The sequence below is a fragment of the Venturia canescens genome, chromosome 3 (genome assembly GCF_019457755.1).
Source record: "Venturia canescens isolate UGA chromosome 3, ASM1945775v1, whole genome shotgun sequence".
Taxonomy (NCBI): Eukaryota; Metazoa; Arthropoda; class Insecta; order Hymenoptera; family Ichneumonidae; genus Venturia; species Venturia canescens.
The window spans coordinates 16,416,654-16,435,339 of NC_057423.1; the positions used below are offsets into that span (position 1 = coordinate 16,416,654).

The following is an 18,686-nucleotide window of genomic DNA, read 5'->3' on the forward strand; positions in this document are numbered from 1 at the left end:
TTTACGAAAGCCAGACTGACGTTCGTCGAGGATAGAATGACGGTGGAAATAAGAAGTAATCTGATCGAGGGCAATTTTCTCGATTATTTTAGAGAGTTCGCATAAATTAGCAATGGGCCGGCAGTCAGATTCTGAACGAGGAGGATTAACCTTCAGTAGAGGACGAATAAAAGCACGCTTCCAAGGTGAAGGGAAGTGTCGGATGGAAAAAGAGCAGTTGAAAACGGATGCAAGAAGGTCAGAGAGTTGAGGAATAGATTTATGTAAGGAGAATAGAGAAATACCGTCTGGGCCCTCAGTAAGAGAGGTGCGAGTGGAATTAATAATTGAGGAGATCGGAAGAGGACACTGTGCAAAAAAATTCAGGGTGAGTGGGGATAAGATGAGTAACAGCATTAATGAAAGATGTGAAGTCACATGGAGGAGAATAACTCGAGATCGAGGCAAAAAAAGAATTCAACTGATCAGTAGAGAAATAGGCGCATGGAGAAGAGGGGGAAGATTTGACAAGGCCAAGGGAGGAGAGTTCTCTCCACAGAACTGAGGGATTGGAGGCAGTCAACAATCTATGTTGATAATAATTGTTTTTGGCCACTCTCAGATCGGCAATGAGCTCGTCTCTGAACTGGCGATAAATTGCAAGAGCAAGAATAGAGCCGGATCTCTTGGCACGCTTATTAAGAATACTACGTTGTTTGATTCAAGCCTTGAGAAGGTCAGTGACCCATGGAACAGGATGTTTAAGAACAACGAAAGAGCGATAAGGAGCAATTAGATTAAGCGTAGCTGTGAGAGAACGCTGAAAAGCAAGTGTGAAAGGATGAGTCAGAAAAACGAGAGCGAACGTCGTTGATGTGACCAAGTAGAGAATTCATGTTAAAAGATGCAACAGCGATGTGGGAGGAGACGTTTCTGCTAGTGACCGCCTTAGAAGTAAGCTGATAACAAGGGGTGAGCGAGAGTAGTCAGTCAACTGAGAGAGATCAGAGTCAGAATACAATTTGAACACCTGAGAATGATTCGATTTACGAGCATTAACACAGTTTGATGAGGCCCAAATAGCTTCAAGGCCGAGCTCCTTACGTTTAGTTTTGACAAGGCGAAAGAGTTTGTAAATATTTGATGGAAGGCACGCACGCGTTAATGAAAAGATTTGAAGAAAGATTTAAGATGGAAAAGATAAAAACAAAAACATGCTATGAAATCTTTTATAAAAAATCTAACAAGTGTATCGTTCGATTATAATTATTTATGCTTGTTCCGTTATTTATAACCTGAAATAAAAAATATGGCATAAGTTTGAACTCATTATTGTTGCCATTTCACTCTAATTATATTTACTTTTTTTTTGTATTGATGCATATTTCGAAAAAAACGTACTTTTGACCGGCTGTAAAGAAAAATAGCATACACTACATGGGCAGACGTTTGAAATTCCTGCACTGTGCGTCATAATGCTTCCAGCCCTCATTATTGAGGGCCTCTGTGGTGCATTTGAGGCCCTCTGTAGTGTGTGATGAACCGTCATTCTTTTTTTGGTATAACGTGCTACTGTGCCGTTAGCGTATTACGAAAGTATGGTCATGGTTAGACAATTGTCGGAGGAATAGTAATGTCTAGTTATTTTTTTTCTTAAATATTTATCACATGCGCTTGAGAGTTGAATCTCTCTTACGTCGCGCCAGCGATCGCGCAATGCTCCGACCCAAGCAGCGAAGCGTGTATCGATTTTACGCACAGGGCGCACGAGTTCACGCACTTCGACCCCACTCATCGATTTCGAATACTTCTCTTGATACGAGATCTATGATCTATGCAGAAGGCCCAACATTAGGCAGAGAAGATTCAGAGATGTCGGTTACACGCAGAATTAGAGAGCTAAGATTTAAAGACGTCGGTCAGACGCAATAGTAGAGATTTTTTTTGTACGTCAGTTAGACGATTTTTTTGCATTATTACATAGTTACGGAAAATATTGAATTGAAATTTTACGGCGTGGTAAACGCATACCGAAGTGAATTCATATTGTACAATCTAGCGTACTCTACATGCTACCAAACTAAATCCGAGGGAGAATTTTATAACAAGAGCGTTATTCTTTCACCTAGAATCCCGATTTCTCCTAGTTATATTTTACCGATTGCTCCAAAGTACAGGGGTCCCCGCCGTCTGGACGGCGAAAAAGGGGTAAGTTTGGAAGCTTTAGATAAATAAAATTTGATTAACCAGTGTGATTGTGCATGCATTGTACGATATACCGGGCTCTTGGTCACCTCTTTCTCTCCCCCGAATGCACGCAAACGAGGATTTAGAAAACGCGTTCTAAGACGAGTATAATTTACCCTTTCCTCACATTCAAACTGGCCCATATTAAGCGGTAAGGTAAGAGTTACGAGTGTAATATACTATTTTTAATATAGTGATGCGTTTATTTGACCTATGCATACGTAATCATATATTGATCGCAGACGATGCTAGGGAGTTGCAACACTTGTTTGGAATATTTAAGTGGTCTTACGTTCTTTAAGCTCTGACAGATAGGCAACATTTGGTGAAAAAAAATTTATGAGTTCCACTCTGGCCATTGTGTTTGGAACTAATTACTGTAAATGATTAGCAATTTAGGTGGAACGAATTGATGATTATTGTAAGTGATAGTTTATACTCATTAAAACGTGGATGTTCACCATAAATTGGGAATCAATTCAGTTTTGTTTTATGCACAAGTCACATTCATGGTCATTCTTGCCACAAAAAAATGATCTTTCACTTAACAGAAAAGATAGACGGAATTTCCACTATCATATCCACTATAGCATATTCATAGTACTCTGACAATCGTTGAAGAGTTTTTGAAAATTGAATAGGAACAGTAATTCATTAATTAATAACAATTCGAGTCAAGAGTAAAATACAATTGTATTGTTATTGAATTTATACTAAATATCCATGTTTTATCAGAGTTAAAAATGCGCAAACTTTCTCAGTTCAGGAAAAAATAGCAATTTACAAAACAATTGGTCGTTTTACTGCACGGTTTTTTCTATGGCATTTTTGAGTCGAATAATTGATTTAAAAAATTTTTCAACTCAAATAGAAAAATCTGCTGTTTTAGGCTTCTTTTTTGGCTGCTTCCCAATAGAGAACCTCTGAGCATAATACAACAAATCTTTCAACACATTAAAGATCATGATTTAAACTATACTCGTGACGTCATGGATATTAATGCTTTGTTAATCACGATACACTAAAAAAAATTTTTAATATTTTTTTCAGTAGAAAAATTTGATATCATATGGGTCATTCCATACCAAACCGACCAATCTGTGACCCCGACCATTTTTGATTTTGCTGAAAATTTCCTATTATTTTGTAACTACTGAAAGCAGTCGTTTCTAATTTTTTTAGATTTTTTTCCCCCAACTCATCTGATCATAATATCTTTTTCAAAATTTCGTACAATTTTTTTGTGAACGCCCATATCTTCTTCGATAACAGAGATATCGAATTAGAATAGTAGGTCATTTTTTTCGTCTCAAGTTGTAGTTTTATGAAAAAAATAGAAAAAAAATAACAAAATGAATTTTTATACTTTTTTAAAAATTTTTAACCAAAAATATACTTTTTTTCAAACTTGGACCGTTTTGATTTTTTTCAAAAAATTCACCACGTATTAATGGAACTTTTTACACATACAGAAAAATTTTTAGCTTGTGATATTCATAATTTGTTACTTATTTTTTCTATTTTTTACCTCGTGTTAAGCAAAAAAACGTTTTTCCTCCTTGAATGGGCAGCGCAAGTAATAGAGAAGAGATTCCGTTTTATTTTTGTTTTTTTTTTTATTGTCTCTACGTCTACGATCTTTTTTGTGGTTATTACGTCATTTCAAAAACGTCCGTTTTTTTACCCTTTATATTTTCTTTCTAGATACAATTTTTTGTCCTCAATTCTGCAAACGAGTCCTCGAAGGTTCTTAGCTTCAATTTTGTAATTGGAAAAATTTATTGCTATCATTTTTTGCAAAATTATCACGTTTTTACAAGCAGAAGACAAATTTTTAAAACTGTCGCGTACCACCAGAACTATTAGGTTTCACAGGATATTCCAAAAATAAAAAAAGTTGCGTTTGTAATTGTTTTAGGCATTGGACGTTTTTAAATATTTTTTTTTCAGAAATTTCTTCCTTAATTATTTTTTAAGTAGAACCTCAAGTACATCGAATGTCGTAACTCGAAAACGATGGGATTCTTTTTATGAAATTTTGACAGGAAAAGAAATTTTTTTTTGTCCTTTTTCAATTCATTAAAATTTTATCTGACTTTTTTCCGAAATTTTATCAATAAGGTTTTCAAGATATTTATTAATGAAAAATTCAAATATAAAAATGAATCTTCTTTTACTTTAGATATTTTAGCACGTCTCCATAGTTCACAAAAAAACCCGGATCAACGCCGAGAGTAAATATTTCAGGTTAAAAAAATTTTCGACAATAATGTGATGAAATTCTAATGAATTATAAATAAAAAAAGATTACTTTTTTCCCTGTTAACATTTCATTTAACTTTTCTGGATTTTTGTCCGGAAACTTTGCCCCGTTAGTATACGTAGTGATTTAAATGTGTTCAAACCGATTAATATATACAATTGGAATAATTTTGAATCAAATAACTCTACTTGCGGTGTCCATTCAAGGAGGAAACACGCTTTTTTGCTTGACACGTGGTAGAAAATAGAAAAAAAAGTAAGAATGGCACAAGCTAAACATTTTTTTGCATGTGTAAAAAGGTCTATTAAAACGTGGTGAATTTAAAAAAGAAAATCAAAACGATCCAAGTTTGAAAAAAAAATATTTTTGGTTTAAAACTAAAAAAAAAGTATAAAAATTCATTTTGTTATTTTTTTTGTATTTTTTTTCATAAAACTACAACTTAAGACGAAAAAAATGACCTACTGTTCTAATTCGATATCTCTGTTATCGAAGAAGTTATGGGCGTTCACAAAAAAATTGTACGAAATTTTGAAAAAGATATTATGATCAGATGAGTTGGGGAAAAAATCTAAAAAAATTAGGAACGACTTCTTTCAGTAGGTACAAAATAATAGAAAATTTTCAGCAAAATCAAAAATGGTCGGGGTCACGGATTGGTCGGTTTGGTATGGAATGACCCATATATAGACCATAGAAAGGGATTAATGATCGGGGAAAACGAAAATTTCAATAACAATTGGAATTGCGATCGGCCCTGTAAGGAGTCTTTTATCTCCGAGTCACTACCGTGACTCTAGATGACCAACCTGGAGGTAATATAAAAATAAGAAAGTATGCGACCTCTCAGCGGATTTAATATAGATTTTATATATAAAAAAAAGGTGAAGTAATTTTTATAAAATGATAAAAAATTACTTTTTGAATGTTTTTTAAATTCTATTCCTTGAACTGATTTTTCATGAACGAATATTTTTTTTAGTTCTGTCTTAAAAAAGACATTTCGATATATCGAAATTTAAAGCTTCTATTCGTTGCCATGGTTTTGTTTATTTGTTGCCATGCAGGTTTGCTACATATCGGTGTCGAATGTGAGGCCCCTGTTCGTTTCCACGGTCGTTGTCATGAGCATGATTAATTGCCGCCAAGCACGAGTATAGGATAAATGTTAGAAAGTGATACATTTTTTCACGATCTCGAATCGCGAATATATTTATCGATATAGAGTGACAATTAGTTAACAAAAGTGAAGAAATTAAGTGGAAGTAATAAGAAGCAAAACGACAACTTCAACGGCGGGAGAATTTACGACAACTGAAGAATTTACGAGTAATATAGAAATCGATGAATTTATTGCGAGAGACGAAACTATGTACGTACCATTATAAATCCTTTTAAAAAATGACGAGGACATGATGAAAAAAATTACGATAATTAGAAAATATATTAATAATTAATTACTCTTTCGTCAAATTTTTTCAGCTATTTCACTGGGTACATCGACAATATCGAGGGCTCAAAACTGATCAGCAAAGGTGTTAAAAAAGTAGTGGTTACTGGAAGTAATATAAAATGAAGATGTTTCTTTCAAACACTAACAATAATCAAAGCGGGCGCTACGCACCCGCATTGTTACTAGTATCGTATAAAAAGAATATCTGGAAAATTATGTTTGCCATCGTGTATATCATCGTGTATACGTGTATATCAGTCACAGCTTAAAGAAACAGCTTGTATTCAATCATCTTGTTTTGGCTCAATATACATCCTCCCGAATAACATCGTTAATATGTCTAGAAAGGATCGATACGACGTGAAAATTATGCAGACTTGCTGCTCATGAGGCGTGCGAAAGTGAATGAATTCCTTCGATTTAATTATTGATATTTTAATTAATATAAAATACATATATTATGATCGTTAATGAAATAACGTAATACAAGATAATGGATAATAATAATGTAATGGAGTATGCCATAAAATCCAAATATTTTATTCGACTTATTGTTTTATCAAAGCGGTTTCGAAAAATGAGTGGTTGGAAAACCGTCATATGCGAGTACAGAGGATTTGAGCAAGGTTCAAACTGGTTTTTTTCCTGGCCTTCAATTTCTGAATTGAAAGAAGGGGATTCCATGAATTCTAAGAATAATTCATAATTTATCAAAACCTGAATTTCCGACATTGCGAGATTAATTTAACCCACAAATTTTAAGAACGAAAATTGTTCTTATTCAGAACTAGCTGTACTTTGTAAACTAAATGGAATATTTGAACTTATGAAAAATATTATAGTGAAAAAAAAATAATTGTATGCAGTCACGAGCACAGTTTTAAACATGATCTTCATTAAAGATTTATCGTCACTGATTGAGAATCATTCTATTGAATATTAAATAAACATTTTTAGCATACACGTTGAAATTAGACTCGATGCATTTTCTATATAATAGGTTATAGATTACAACGCTCTATTGTCCTCAACTTCTGAACATTTAATTTATACCACCTATAAGTATTTCTATTCTCTAAAATTGATGTTGAATGGAGTTTAAAATTTCTTGAAAATAAACTCGTGAATAGTAGTAGACGGTAGATTTTATCTTTGTATATAAGCCATATAAGATTTTCACTAAATAAAAAAAAAAATACTGGCTAGAAAAAATGAAATTTTTTCAGAAAGAGAACAACCGAAAAGAAAACAACTACACGCGAGAAATTGTCCAATCAATTATGTAGTATTAAATAGCTATTTTTGTGTGTATTCACCTTGTCACGTCACTTCGTAAATAGCGGCGAAGTCTTAATTTCGTTCAATGGCGCCAAAATCACTTTTTGTTTTGCATTCGACGTTAGTAATAGTTCAATGTCTCTGAATTGGCACTCAACTATTTATGCTATAAAGTTCAACCGGAGAATAGTCCAATCAAATTCACGTGAATAGGTTATTAGTTGACACAATGATGGTTTGCTATAATTCAAGAATAAGAAACAGTTTCGTTGAACTAAGATGAATTAGAACTTGCGATGTTCCTATGTTGAATATTCTGGTCGAATAAATTTTTTCTTAGGTGTAATGAATAACTAAATTTCAATAACACGCATTCAAGTTTTTCGCCCAAACAGGTTTCAAAATATACATATACAGTTATTTCCACGACTCTAACGGAAATAAACCTATGTGGTTGGGATGCCTGACCGTTCTGACAATCTCCTAGAAATCATGATGCTTTATATGGGTATAGATTCGACCCTCCAGAGGGTGTTGAATGGGGAGGAGGACGAGTGTGTCGGTCCACCACATCGAGGCCGCAAAACTCAAAGATTGGTCTGGTATATACGAGAACGCAGGGAATATTATTCAAATTATTTATGAAGGCCACTCAATTGTGGGTTAGTCAATACTAATGAATAATATAGGTTTCATTCAGCGTTAGCTATTTCAAATTTATTTGTACTTTCTGCATTTCCATCAGGTCAAGGATTTCATACGTTATTTCAAGTTTTTAACGAAATCTCCACGTTTTACAAAGATAGACTATTTTTTTATCCATTTTCGGATTTCGCGTGTAGCCAAAAAATGGTCCGGGAAAAGTTTGTAAAAATGTAGTTAGGTAAAAAACGTAGGCGAGATAAATGAAAAAAGTTGAATTTTGTTCACAATTTGGTTGCAAATGCAAATATGTATTCGGATTTTAATTGTATTTTAATGAAGAGCCATTGCGGCTAACGATATTTTTCAGGCCTTGAGAAAATAACAATTAAAATGAAACTTGTATGATAATATCAAATTTTATTAAGATGTCGATGCATGTAAAGCAGCAGTTTTGTACTTCGAAAACGTAATAATGTAAAAAATATTTTCGAAATTCTCAATCATCATTATTAATAGTTTTTCTATTTCTAAAGTAGAGCTATTTTTTTCGTAAATCTAATTTTCTTGTTTTTCTAACACTGTTTGTTTTTCTAATACAGCGTGACCCGTCTCTGAGTTTGATTCATCGTGGGCCCATTTTTCTCATACATTTTCTTTATTTGTTCTTATTGTTCCTGCAAACAACCTTCAGAGTTTCATCGAATTCCATCGAATCCATCCCGGTTCAACCCCACTGTTCCCTTGCCACTTTTCACCGTTCCTATTCCTGCGAGGCCCCTCTATCTCCCTAGAGTTTTGCTGACAGCCACTGCTCCCGAATGATCTACTGTGTTGCACTGGACCAAGAATAACTATTGGAAATCCGATCAATATAGACGCTTATATTTTTTTCTACAGAGTTCGAGCTGGTTGGAGCTATTAAAAATCAGAAAATCTGCTCTTTGCTAGATCAACGATTCGCTGAATCCAAAAATGTGTTTTTTTCTACTTTTTTTGTCCATTTTAATTTGATGCTGAAAAACTTACTTAGTAATTTCACACAGCTCCTGAAAAAAAAATGAGAGGCAAAAACCGATGATTTTTTAATGTTAAATGCAGGTTTTGAAGGTGGTAATTTATGAAAGAGTAAAAATAACGTCAAGGGATGGTATTAAAAAAAAACGTTTTTTTTTTTTATAGTCAAATATTTCTAGAGTATTGTCCTAACATTTGGAGTTAATCGAAAAAAAACCTCTCCAAGTTGCTGACCAGTTAATCGTTATATTTTTGTTCGGGCGTTACTACTCAATGATTTCATAGCAGGGTTACGTTTAGAGCAGTGCTAATGCTCGAAGTTAACTTACTCATGAAAAGCACGAGCAGTTTATTATTATTTTTATTTTGGGTAAGTTCCACTCTCGTTCTCTATGATTCAAGGAATTCGGTCGGTTAGAATATTGAATATTTCGGGATGTTTACACAGACTAAATTTTTGTTTAATTGAAACTCTTTAAGCTGCAGCAACAACCCAGTCACCCACTATGTGAAAATGACTTGGGTTCGGGCTACAAGAAATTACAAAGTTCAAAATATAGTCGTCGATGCGTCTTAGGCTATAATAACACACAATCCATTCTCACGCGCATACTGTTCATTCAACTCTACTTTCGAGAATCATTTACACTCACAACAATTCGTACTTAAACTGACTGGGTTTTAGTAGGACACCGGGCGATTCTCCATCGTGTCATTTGCTCCCAATATATAGATATACCGTTGACAGCCATACAACGGTGGAGTATATCTATATTTTAGGGGCAAATGACACGATGGAGAATCGCCTGGTTTCCTACTGAAACCCTACCCTTAAACTACATGACGCGATAGAGTTCTATTTTTGCTTTCATTCAATTATAAAGTACTTGTTCGCAAATAACAATTCGAAGTATTTTTGTTGGTAAAATCTGTTTGATAATTATTAAAACAAATTGTTCGAAAGATCACTCAGTATGACCAAATTCACCAAATTCACCAAATATCACCAAATTCACTCATTATAAGAGTCAATAAATGTTTTGATTAAACAGGCATGCTCTATTCATAATTACATTTTCTCTGCTAACTAGTTCTCGTAATTATGTGAATTGTTTAAATAAAAATATCGACCTATTGTAGAATCATACCTTGTTAGGTCAGATTTTTCCTCCATCTCATTGTGTATTTCAAACCATTATCTTACTTATTGAAAGCGAATATTAAAATGAATAATCAATATAAATATTTAAAGATTTCCCGAAGCATCGAAAGCAAAGCATATAAAAGATGAAATTAATTATGAGCGACCTTTTAAAATGAATATTTTGAGTTAAAAATTTCAAAAAATCATTGGTTTTTTCTGGACAATATTTCGGTGTATCGAGCAAAAAAAATTTTTATATAAAAAAATTCAAATTTCGACTATTTTTGGAATTTTTAAAAATCTTAAAAAATTTTTTTGTTGACTTGATTTTTGGAGGGGGCCTTTGAAATATGATAAATTAACATATTTTTATAGGAGACCCTGAAAAAAAAATATTCGATTTTTTCTGCGCCGCCCTAATATATATGAGTAGATCCATTGGATTTCGCCCAATTTCTCGGGAGGGGTATTTCGATTTTGCTCAAACTTGGGTACTTCGAAGTACCTTAAAAACTATCCCCAAATATCAAATTTCAAGTCTCTAAGTGCTCAAGGTCACGAGAACGAGCCTTATAAATATCAAAAAATGACCATTTTTGCCTCTTTTTAAGATGATGGTTCACAAAAACTTTACGTTCAAGTCAAATAAGACTGGTTCCATTTCCTTTAGTATACCATCTAGATTATAGAAAAACGGGGTCCAGTCGTCCAGATCAAGAGGCCTTTCATTGTGACCACGTTAAATGAATTGAAAATTTCAATAAAATGACCATTTTCAATGAATTGAAAATTTCAATAAAATGACCATTTTCAAATTGATGCTACAGGCTTCTTTCTAGCTTAATTGACTTCTAATACGGCTCATTTTTTTCATTTTTTATACCTTTCAAGTGAGTCATGCCGAAAATTTGGATTGCGTGAAGAAGCCTAGAGAAATATCATTCCAAAGTTGGTCTTTTTCGAAATTTGACGAAAAATCGCTATCTTTGACCGTGCACCACGGATTTCTATCAACTCCAATGTTCACAAAAATTTAGATGAGAGTAGTTCTTTATATCTAGAAAGACCCGCTTCGAGGAATTTCTTGGCCCGAACTTCCATCACTCTTTACAGCCTGCCGAAGATCACACAACTCCGAGTGCTTTGACATTGAAAAATGTATGATGCAGAGTTTCTAATTTTTTTTAAGGCTGTTTTACGAAGTTTTCAGTACAATTGTATAGAATCGAACATATATTTATCATATAAACAGCAGTACATTTTTTGAAAAATGGAATCATAAATCATGTTCGTAATCCGACGTACTTGGCAACTTTTGTATATATTTGAAAACGTTTTCTTTCTTGAATGAAAAGTCTTACAATCATTGATTTCCATGATTTTACAGGTGACTGCTCAAAAAACATAAATGTACTTGTCTCTAGTTTTTTACAGTATTCATGCTTGTGATGTCAGGTTTAAAACATTCTTCAAGAAACATGGGTTCCTTCACGCACATCCAAACTGCGATAAAAACCTATTTCTCAATAAAATTTCTGCGATAAAAACCTATTCAGGCATCACGTATCCATTATGCTCATTTTAAGGTTTATAATTCATATTAGATTATTCAAAAATCTTCAACGAAATTAAATTGAGTACCAAAATATTTCAGTATCGGCTAAAAATATTTCAGTATCAAGAATTGCTATAAAGTAAGACGTTAGCATCGAGGCTATTGTGAAAAAGTCAATAGTCAGAATACCAATCCGTAGCTTCTTAAAAGCAACAAAAACAGTCAGCAGTGCTCAAACTCAACACCATTTAAATGAAAGGGTCTTGAAATATACTTTATTCAGATTTAAGCATGACGTATAGAACATGGATAAAAAGTATACTTTGGAGACCGTTTCACGAACGTAGTGTACATTTTGAGGACAGTCTTCGAAAAAAAACCTACAGTCTTTGAAGACTACACTATATTGAGTAGAGTGGGCTTCAAAGTATACTTTCTTTAACCGAATATTACTCGCTAAGTCATAAAATGAAAGAGTGTAGTATATCTTTCAATCATAAAGCTTCTGTTTTCTCTAGAAGTGGCCAGTACTCGTGCTTCATGAATTTCATGGGAGCTGATGCACCTTTTATAATACTTTTGAGTTCTATTGGTCATAATAACAGTCAAATGACGAATTGACAGAAATCTTTCTGAAAAATTCTATCATCGTAAAATGGCATTATCTGTAAAAGCACAGTGTCATATTCCCCTAAAAACACTAATATTAGGATTGAAAATCGGTCACTTTTATAAACACGAATATTTCGTAAAGGGAGAGAAAGAGGTTCTATGGTGCTCCACTATTCGATAGAATGTGTGGAGTATTTTATTATCGATTTTCAATAGATTTCTCATTTACAAATTTATAATAAAGGATTTTGTGCAAGGGGGAAAATTTTTTTTTTGCTGTATATTTTATATTTTCGAGTCACAAATCATCCATTCATATTTTGATCGTACCGAGGGTGTGTGATTGTTAGGTCATCTAGGATATCGTTAATACCGGTTGATAATGTCGGCTTCTGGATTTCCTTCTGAATTACGGTGTCTTGGGGATCCCCCACTTCGAACCATACAACTGAGGAGTGCGAATATCCTATCGCTCGTCACTTTGCTGTGGTATTTTGCAACAATCAGGCTATACGACCATGAGTGCACTAGTATTGTTTACAGACCAAGTTCTGTATATTTGTCGTACAAATGATATTTTCATCGGCAAAACAAAAAAGTGTTCAGTGCGATATACTGACAAGAAAAGATACAGTGCACGAGTTTTAGCAGTTTGCAGTAAGTACAAATAGGTTATGTTCGATGTCATTATGTTTTATTCGAATACTATGTAAAAGCGAAACATTTCTTTTTTTGTGTAGATGATGAAAAGATTTTGCAAAATGTGAAAAATCATTTAGAAGACAGCGATGAATGCATTGAAGAAAAATATTCTGTTTCGCAAGAAAAGAAAGTGCCATATACGAAAGCTGTCGAAAATCTTTCCGAAGATGAAGGTTTGTAAATTTCACAGTGTGAATAAAACATCAACGATTCCAAAACAGAAATTATTTGTGCCGCTTTATATTCATAGCTATCTTTGACGAAGCGAGCTCAAGAATATTTCGCACTCAGACTGTGTTTATTATTTAATTCAGGTATGAGAGTATTTCTAATTCTTAAATATGATGTTCTGTAGGTTGTGAGATTGTATATGTCGAGGAGAGCATATTGTCACTTGAACGATTGAATCACACTATTGACAGTTTCTCGCTTGGACAAAGGGATAAAAAAAAAGGTTTTTTTGGTAAGACTGCTAAAAAATGTATTGATATAAATATTATCTCCGCATTATGTATTGTGTAGTCACCAAAATATTTCTGTCGAAATGTGTTTTCCTTTAAATTCATCATGCGACATGGTAATTTAGTCATACACACTTTGTTCGCTCTATCTTATATTGATCTTGATTTTTCAATTATGATGCATACTTTAAATCTGTCTATTCTTAATTTTCCATGACATACGGACATTTAATTTGAAACTCAATTATAAGATCGGTTCCAATTTGACGTACAAAACATGATTATGCTGTTCTATCAATTATGTCCGCTATATATTTTTTTCAAACCAAGGAGATAATTAGCAATCGAAAGTTTTAACTGAATCCATTCAATACAAAAATTTTTTGCAAAAGTAAAATAGTAATACTAAGTATACTTCGAGGACTGTGTTATCGGTAGAATGTTTTTTTTTTTTGAGAACTGCTGAGCATTTATTCAAGAACGCTCCTCGATATTGGTTTCCGTCAAATCGTATGTAGTCTTTAAAGTCAATATTACATGTCAACTGGAAACACCTCGAAATATACTTTTCTTCACATCTAAATTTTGGTGTCACATTCGGATGGTGAAAAAAGGATATTTCGAGGTCTGCTTAGTTCGCATCTAACGTTGACTTTGAGGACTACAGACTGTTCGAAAGGAACCAATTTCGAGGACCGTTCTTGAAATGAATAGCAGTCCTGAAAAAAAACATTATATACATAAAAAAGTCCTTGAAGTATACTTAATACTTCAGTATACATGAGTTAGAAGTTATACACATATGTCTATATAAAGAATATTTTGAAGCCTCGTCATTTCATATAATGTCGATTTCAAAGTCTTTTGGTTATTTTGAGGACGGTCCTCATCTTTCTATATATGATATGTATGGTTACAAGTCGTATAAAACGATTAATTATAATGATAATCGTATAAAACATTTTTTTCAAATGGCCAGTTGAGTTGAAGAGTGTTGACATATACATATTCGCTCATGTACAATTTTCCATCTTACAGATAAACCATCTCATTTTCTACAACTAAAAAAAATGCAGATCACCAATTTAACACCAGCGACCGAATGTCTTGAAATAAAGGTTCATCGAAAAGATAAAGTCGCCAACGCTAAAGGCTCAGTCATCGAGAAGAGGGTGGTTTACCCGAAAAAAGAATTGAAGAACCGAAATGAAGAGCTGCAACATTCCAGTGAGCAGACAAAAAAATATTCAAAAGGGCTGGATCATTGTTACACTGCACAGTCAAATAATCGACAAGAACGAAATGTTTATACGGAAGAGGAAGACACAAAATCAACTTTCGAAAAAAATCACATACCATCAAAGAGAATAGTCTAGCTGACTTGCCGGAAGTTAATCCCGACGAAGGCATTGAAAATTTGGTCGTAAGCGAAAGTATTGATCAAAAGGAAAGCAACTTTTGTCAGCAAACTAATGGTAATGAAGGTGAAGAATGTAGCCATGTTACGTGCAAAAATACGGATTTCGTCAAAGATGACCAATTATTAACCACGCAATCAGAAGACAATTTAAAAAAAGGAATACGTGTGGTTAACGTAAGGATCATTGACACCGAATATTCGTCCATCGGAAAACATATGATTAACTCAGGAAAAAAATTGGTACATGAAAGTGACGAGTCGCAGAGTTTAATAAAACAGATGAATATTGATTTAAAAGAGAACACTTACTTTGCAAAGGCGAATAATGAACAAACACAAAACGTTTACGCACAAGAAGAAGTAAAAATATCTGAAGAAAACCAAATTCATAAGATAACAGAAAAAAGCTCCGATGCACTGTCGAAAAATGTTTTTAACAAATGTACTGAGAATTTAGTTATGGGTAAAAGTATTGATCAAAAAGAAGGCAATACATATCCGGAATCTAATGGTAATGAAGGTCACTATGAAGAAAATTTGACAAACATTGCGACGAACTTAGTCAGCGTCCATCCGGTGAATTTATCGGATATTGATCTGCTGCCAGTTGAATTTACGATTCCTTGTTCAGAAAATGATATCAATTTGTTCCGATTCGCAGAAACAGCTCCAGACTACGATGATAATGGTAATGCAAAAGAATCGTTGATAATCGGACCTCTAACCGAATCATACGATCAAAATCCCAAACTGACCGAAAACGACGTTGAGCCATATTTTATTGAAAATAAAAATCTTATGTCGGGGATATTGGGAATTACAAATGAACAATCCGCTTCCATAGATTCATCACCATCTGGCTCAAACAACGAAAGTTGTTTCGACCGCATTTTCAACGGTCTACAAAATACCGATACGAAAACGAATTTTGCTTCCGGCGATAATGTTGTCAAGGATGACAATTCATTACAATTCAGCTCGGACTATTTGAATAATAATAGTCCACCAATCAGTCATTCAACCATGCACGGATTGGATCAATCTGAAAAAGAAAATATCGAACCGTCCGAAACATCTGAATGTTCTAGCACAAGCAACGCACGAAATGCTGTGAACGATGAAATCTCAGCCTCAGAAAATGATGAAGATGTAGATGAGAACTACGATCCTGAACAAGACTCTGCAAGCACCGACAGCTCTGTCAATGGCGATAATCGAACATTTGAAAGATCCCAAAATAATAGCACGCACGACACTTTGGAGATAACTTTGGATATGAATCGGGGTTTAAAGTCTGCTCCCGACGACAATGAACTTATAGTGGAAAATTTGGAAACAATTGTTACAAAAAAACATTTCTGTTTTTATTGCCATAAAATGCAAACTAAAATTGCAAGACATTTAGAAACAGTTTATTCCAGCGAAGAAGATGTAAAAAAATTTATTGTGTTACCAGCTGGTAATCTTGAACGTCAACAAATTATTGCTAACATTTGCGAAAAAAGACGACCATATCTTCAACACAAATAGACAATTGAACTCGGGTAAATTAATCGTATGCCGACGACCAGACCAGCGGATGAAAAGAGAGGCGCAAGATTTTTTGCCCTGTGGAAATTGCAAGGGACAGTATTCACGTTCAGTAATTCGCCATCATTGGAAAAAGTGCACAAAACAAGACGGAAAACATGAAAGAATTACAACGTCTAAAGGTCGAAAAGTAGCAGCGAAAATTCATGAAAAAGCAAGCAATGATGTAAGAAAGCATATTTTTCCGTATCTGCGTGACGATAACATTGTACATGGTATCCGCTACGATGAGTTGATCATTCTTTTTGCAAACAAACAATGTCAAAAATATGTCAGTCACCAGCATCAGTATCAGATGATTCGCGCTAGGATTCGACTTTTCGGTCGTTTTTTGAAGGTCATTAAAAACATAAACAGTAACATAAAGGAGTTCGCTGACGTTTTCCAACCACGGTACTATGACGCCACTATCGCAGCTGTAAAAGTTGTTGCTAAATTTGATGAAGACAAACGTATTGTAACGGTACTCTTGTGTATCAGAACACCCCGTTACGCGTAGATTCGAGCTTCTTATAAAATAAAGGTGCAGGCATGAAAGAAAAACAAAAGTGAGAGGAAAGATCTGTGAAAAATCAAAAGATTTATTCAAAAAAAACAGTTTCTTTGCTATTTTGTGAGTGGTTTACAAAGGAGGACATCGGTTCAGACAAAAGAATATTTCTTATTTGCTTTTGGTATTTTTCTTTTTTTTTCTTTCAAACGGGAATACTGATCGCACGCAAGAAATTCCGCAATGAAATAATTTTGATGGATATCGTACGCAAATTAAAGATCTCCGCAAGCTAAAGATAAGTTTCGCAATTAAAGAAGAATTTCGATGAATTTCGTAATTAGCAATTCAAGAGCTTTGATAAATTTCGTAATAAAGACCAATTTCGCAGTTAAAGTTTGATTTTGCATTTAAAGATGAGCAACAAATTTTACAAATAGAGAATTGACTCTCGCAATTAAAGAATTAGCTTTCCCAAATACAGAGTTAAGTTTCGCAAATGAAGAATTAATATTCGCAAATAAATTAAAGAATTGAATTTCGCAATTAAATTAAAGAATTGACTTTCGCAATTAAATTTGAGTTTCGCGATTAAAGAATTAAATTTGAATTTTGCAATTAAATTATTAAATTTTCGCCATTAAATTTAAATTTCGCACGCAGTTTAGAATTTTACGATTTCATACAAAAGTCTAGTAGATCTGAATTGTTTGCCTTTAACGTTGGCACCTATCAACCGGAATTCAATCCACCCAGGAATCTTAAGGCAGAACGAACCCGAACTGCCCCCGCCCTCCTGGCATGAAGGGAAGGATTCCCCCAAGAATCTTGTGACCGAACGGTCACCACCCTCTTGGCAGGAAAAGGATGGGTAATCTGGCAGAAATCTTGGTCCAGAACGAAATCGAACTGTCCCCGCCCTTCTGGTCAGATCGGTGCCCCAGAGTGGAAATCTTGAACCCAAACGGAGCCGAATGGGGCCTGCCCTTCCAAACTGAGTCGGTGGTAGTCTACGTTTTGCAAAGCGGATTCTGAGTTACGAAGTCAGAATCGGCTGGAAAAAATTGCGTGTGCGGATCTGAGTTGCTCAGTCTCAGATCGGCGTGCGTAAGCGAGTCAAGCGTGACGAGGGCAAGACTGGCTATCGAGACTAGCTCTCGACGCCTTTTTATATGCGAAATAACAAGGGAGAATAATGATAATAATTTTTGGCGGAATGCGCCAATTTTCCTGATTCGCTATTGAATTTAATCTCGACTTCTTTGTTTGCTCTAAAATTCCTGGTTGGCCAATTTTATTCTCGGTGTGCTTTGTTATTGGTCGCTTCATTTCGACCAATGGTAAAATTTTGTTTTACTGAACTGCGCTTGTGCGACAATTCACAATCGCCAATGGAAACTTCACGATTTTCCCATTGGTTATTTGAGAAATTTGCCTATTGGCTGAATTTTTTGATTGGCTTTTACGAGCCTGGTCGCAGTGACGCGCGAAACCTATTTAAATTTGAAATAATTGCTTCGAAATGATTTGATAATTTTTTGTTACGTTTTCAAATGAATCTGCTCTGAAATTGCCACTGATTATGTTGTGTCCGCGAAGTCTTCGCCCGACACGTTTACGATAGTCAAACGGAAGGAATTCAAATTGCTGAGGAGGACCGATAATTCTAGAAAAGTCGATATATCGAACGGACGTTCGATCACCGATCATCGCATCCAAGGCAGACCGATCTACGTCAAGATTCAACCCAAAATACGACTGGAACCAGAGCGGAAGAAATTCAACACGACAACGAATCTGAACATCATGCTAGCGATCATCTTACTGTAAGTG

General features: G+C 34.4%; 1 protein-coding gene and 1 long non-coding RNA gene across 2 annotated transcripts in view; one reads left to right on the forward strand and one right to left on the reverse strand.

Annotated features, from left to right (window-relative positions):
- Nucleotides 1-18,686, reverse strand: part of LOC122408304 (transposon Tf2-1 polyprotein) — a 240,796-nt gene that overhangs the window by 145,427 nt on the left and 76,683 nt on the right. The gene's annotated exons all lie outside the window — the stretch shown is intronic.
- Nucleotides 5,713-6,230, forward strand: LOC122408312 (uncharacterized). Its single transcript, XR_006260440.1, has 2 exons — nt 5,713-5,861; nt 5,972-6,230. It is a non-coding gene; the product is annotated as an uncharacterized lncRNA (long non-coding RNA).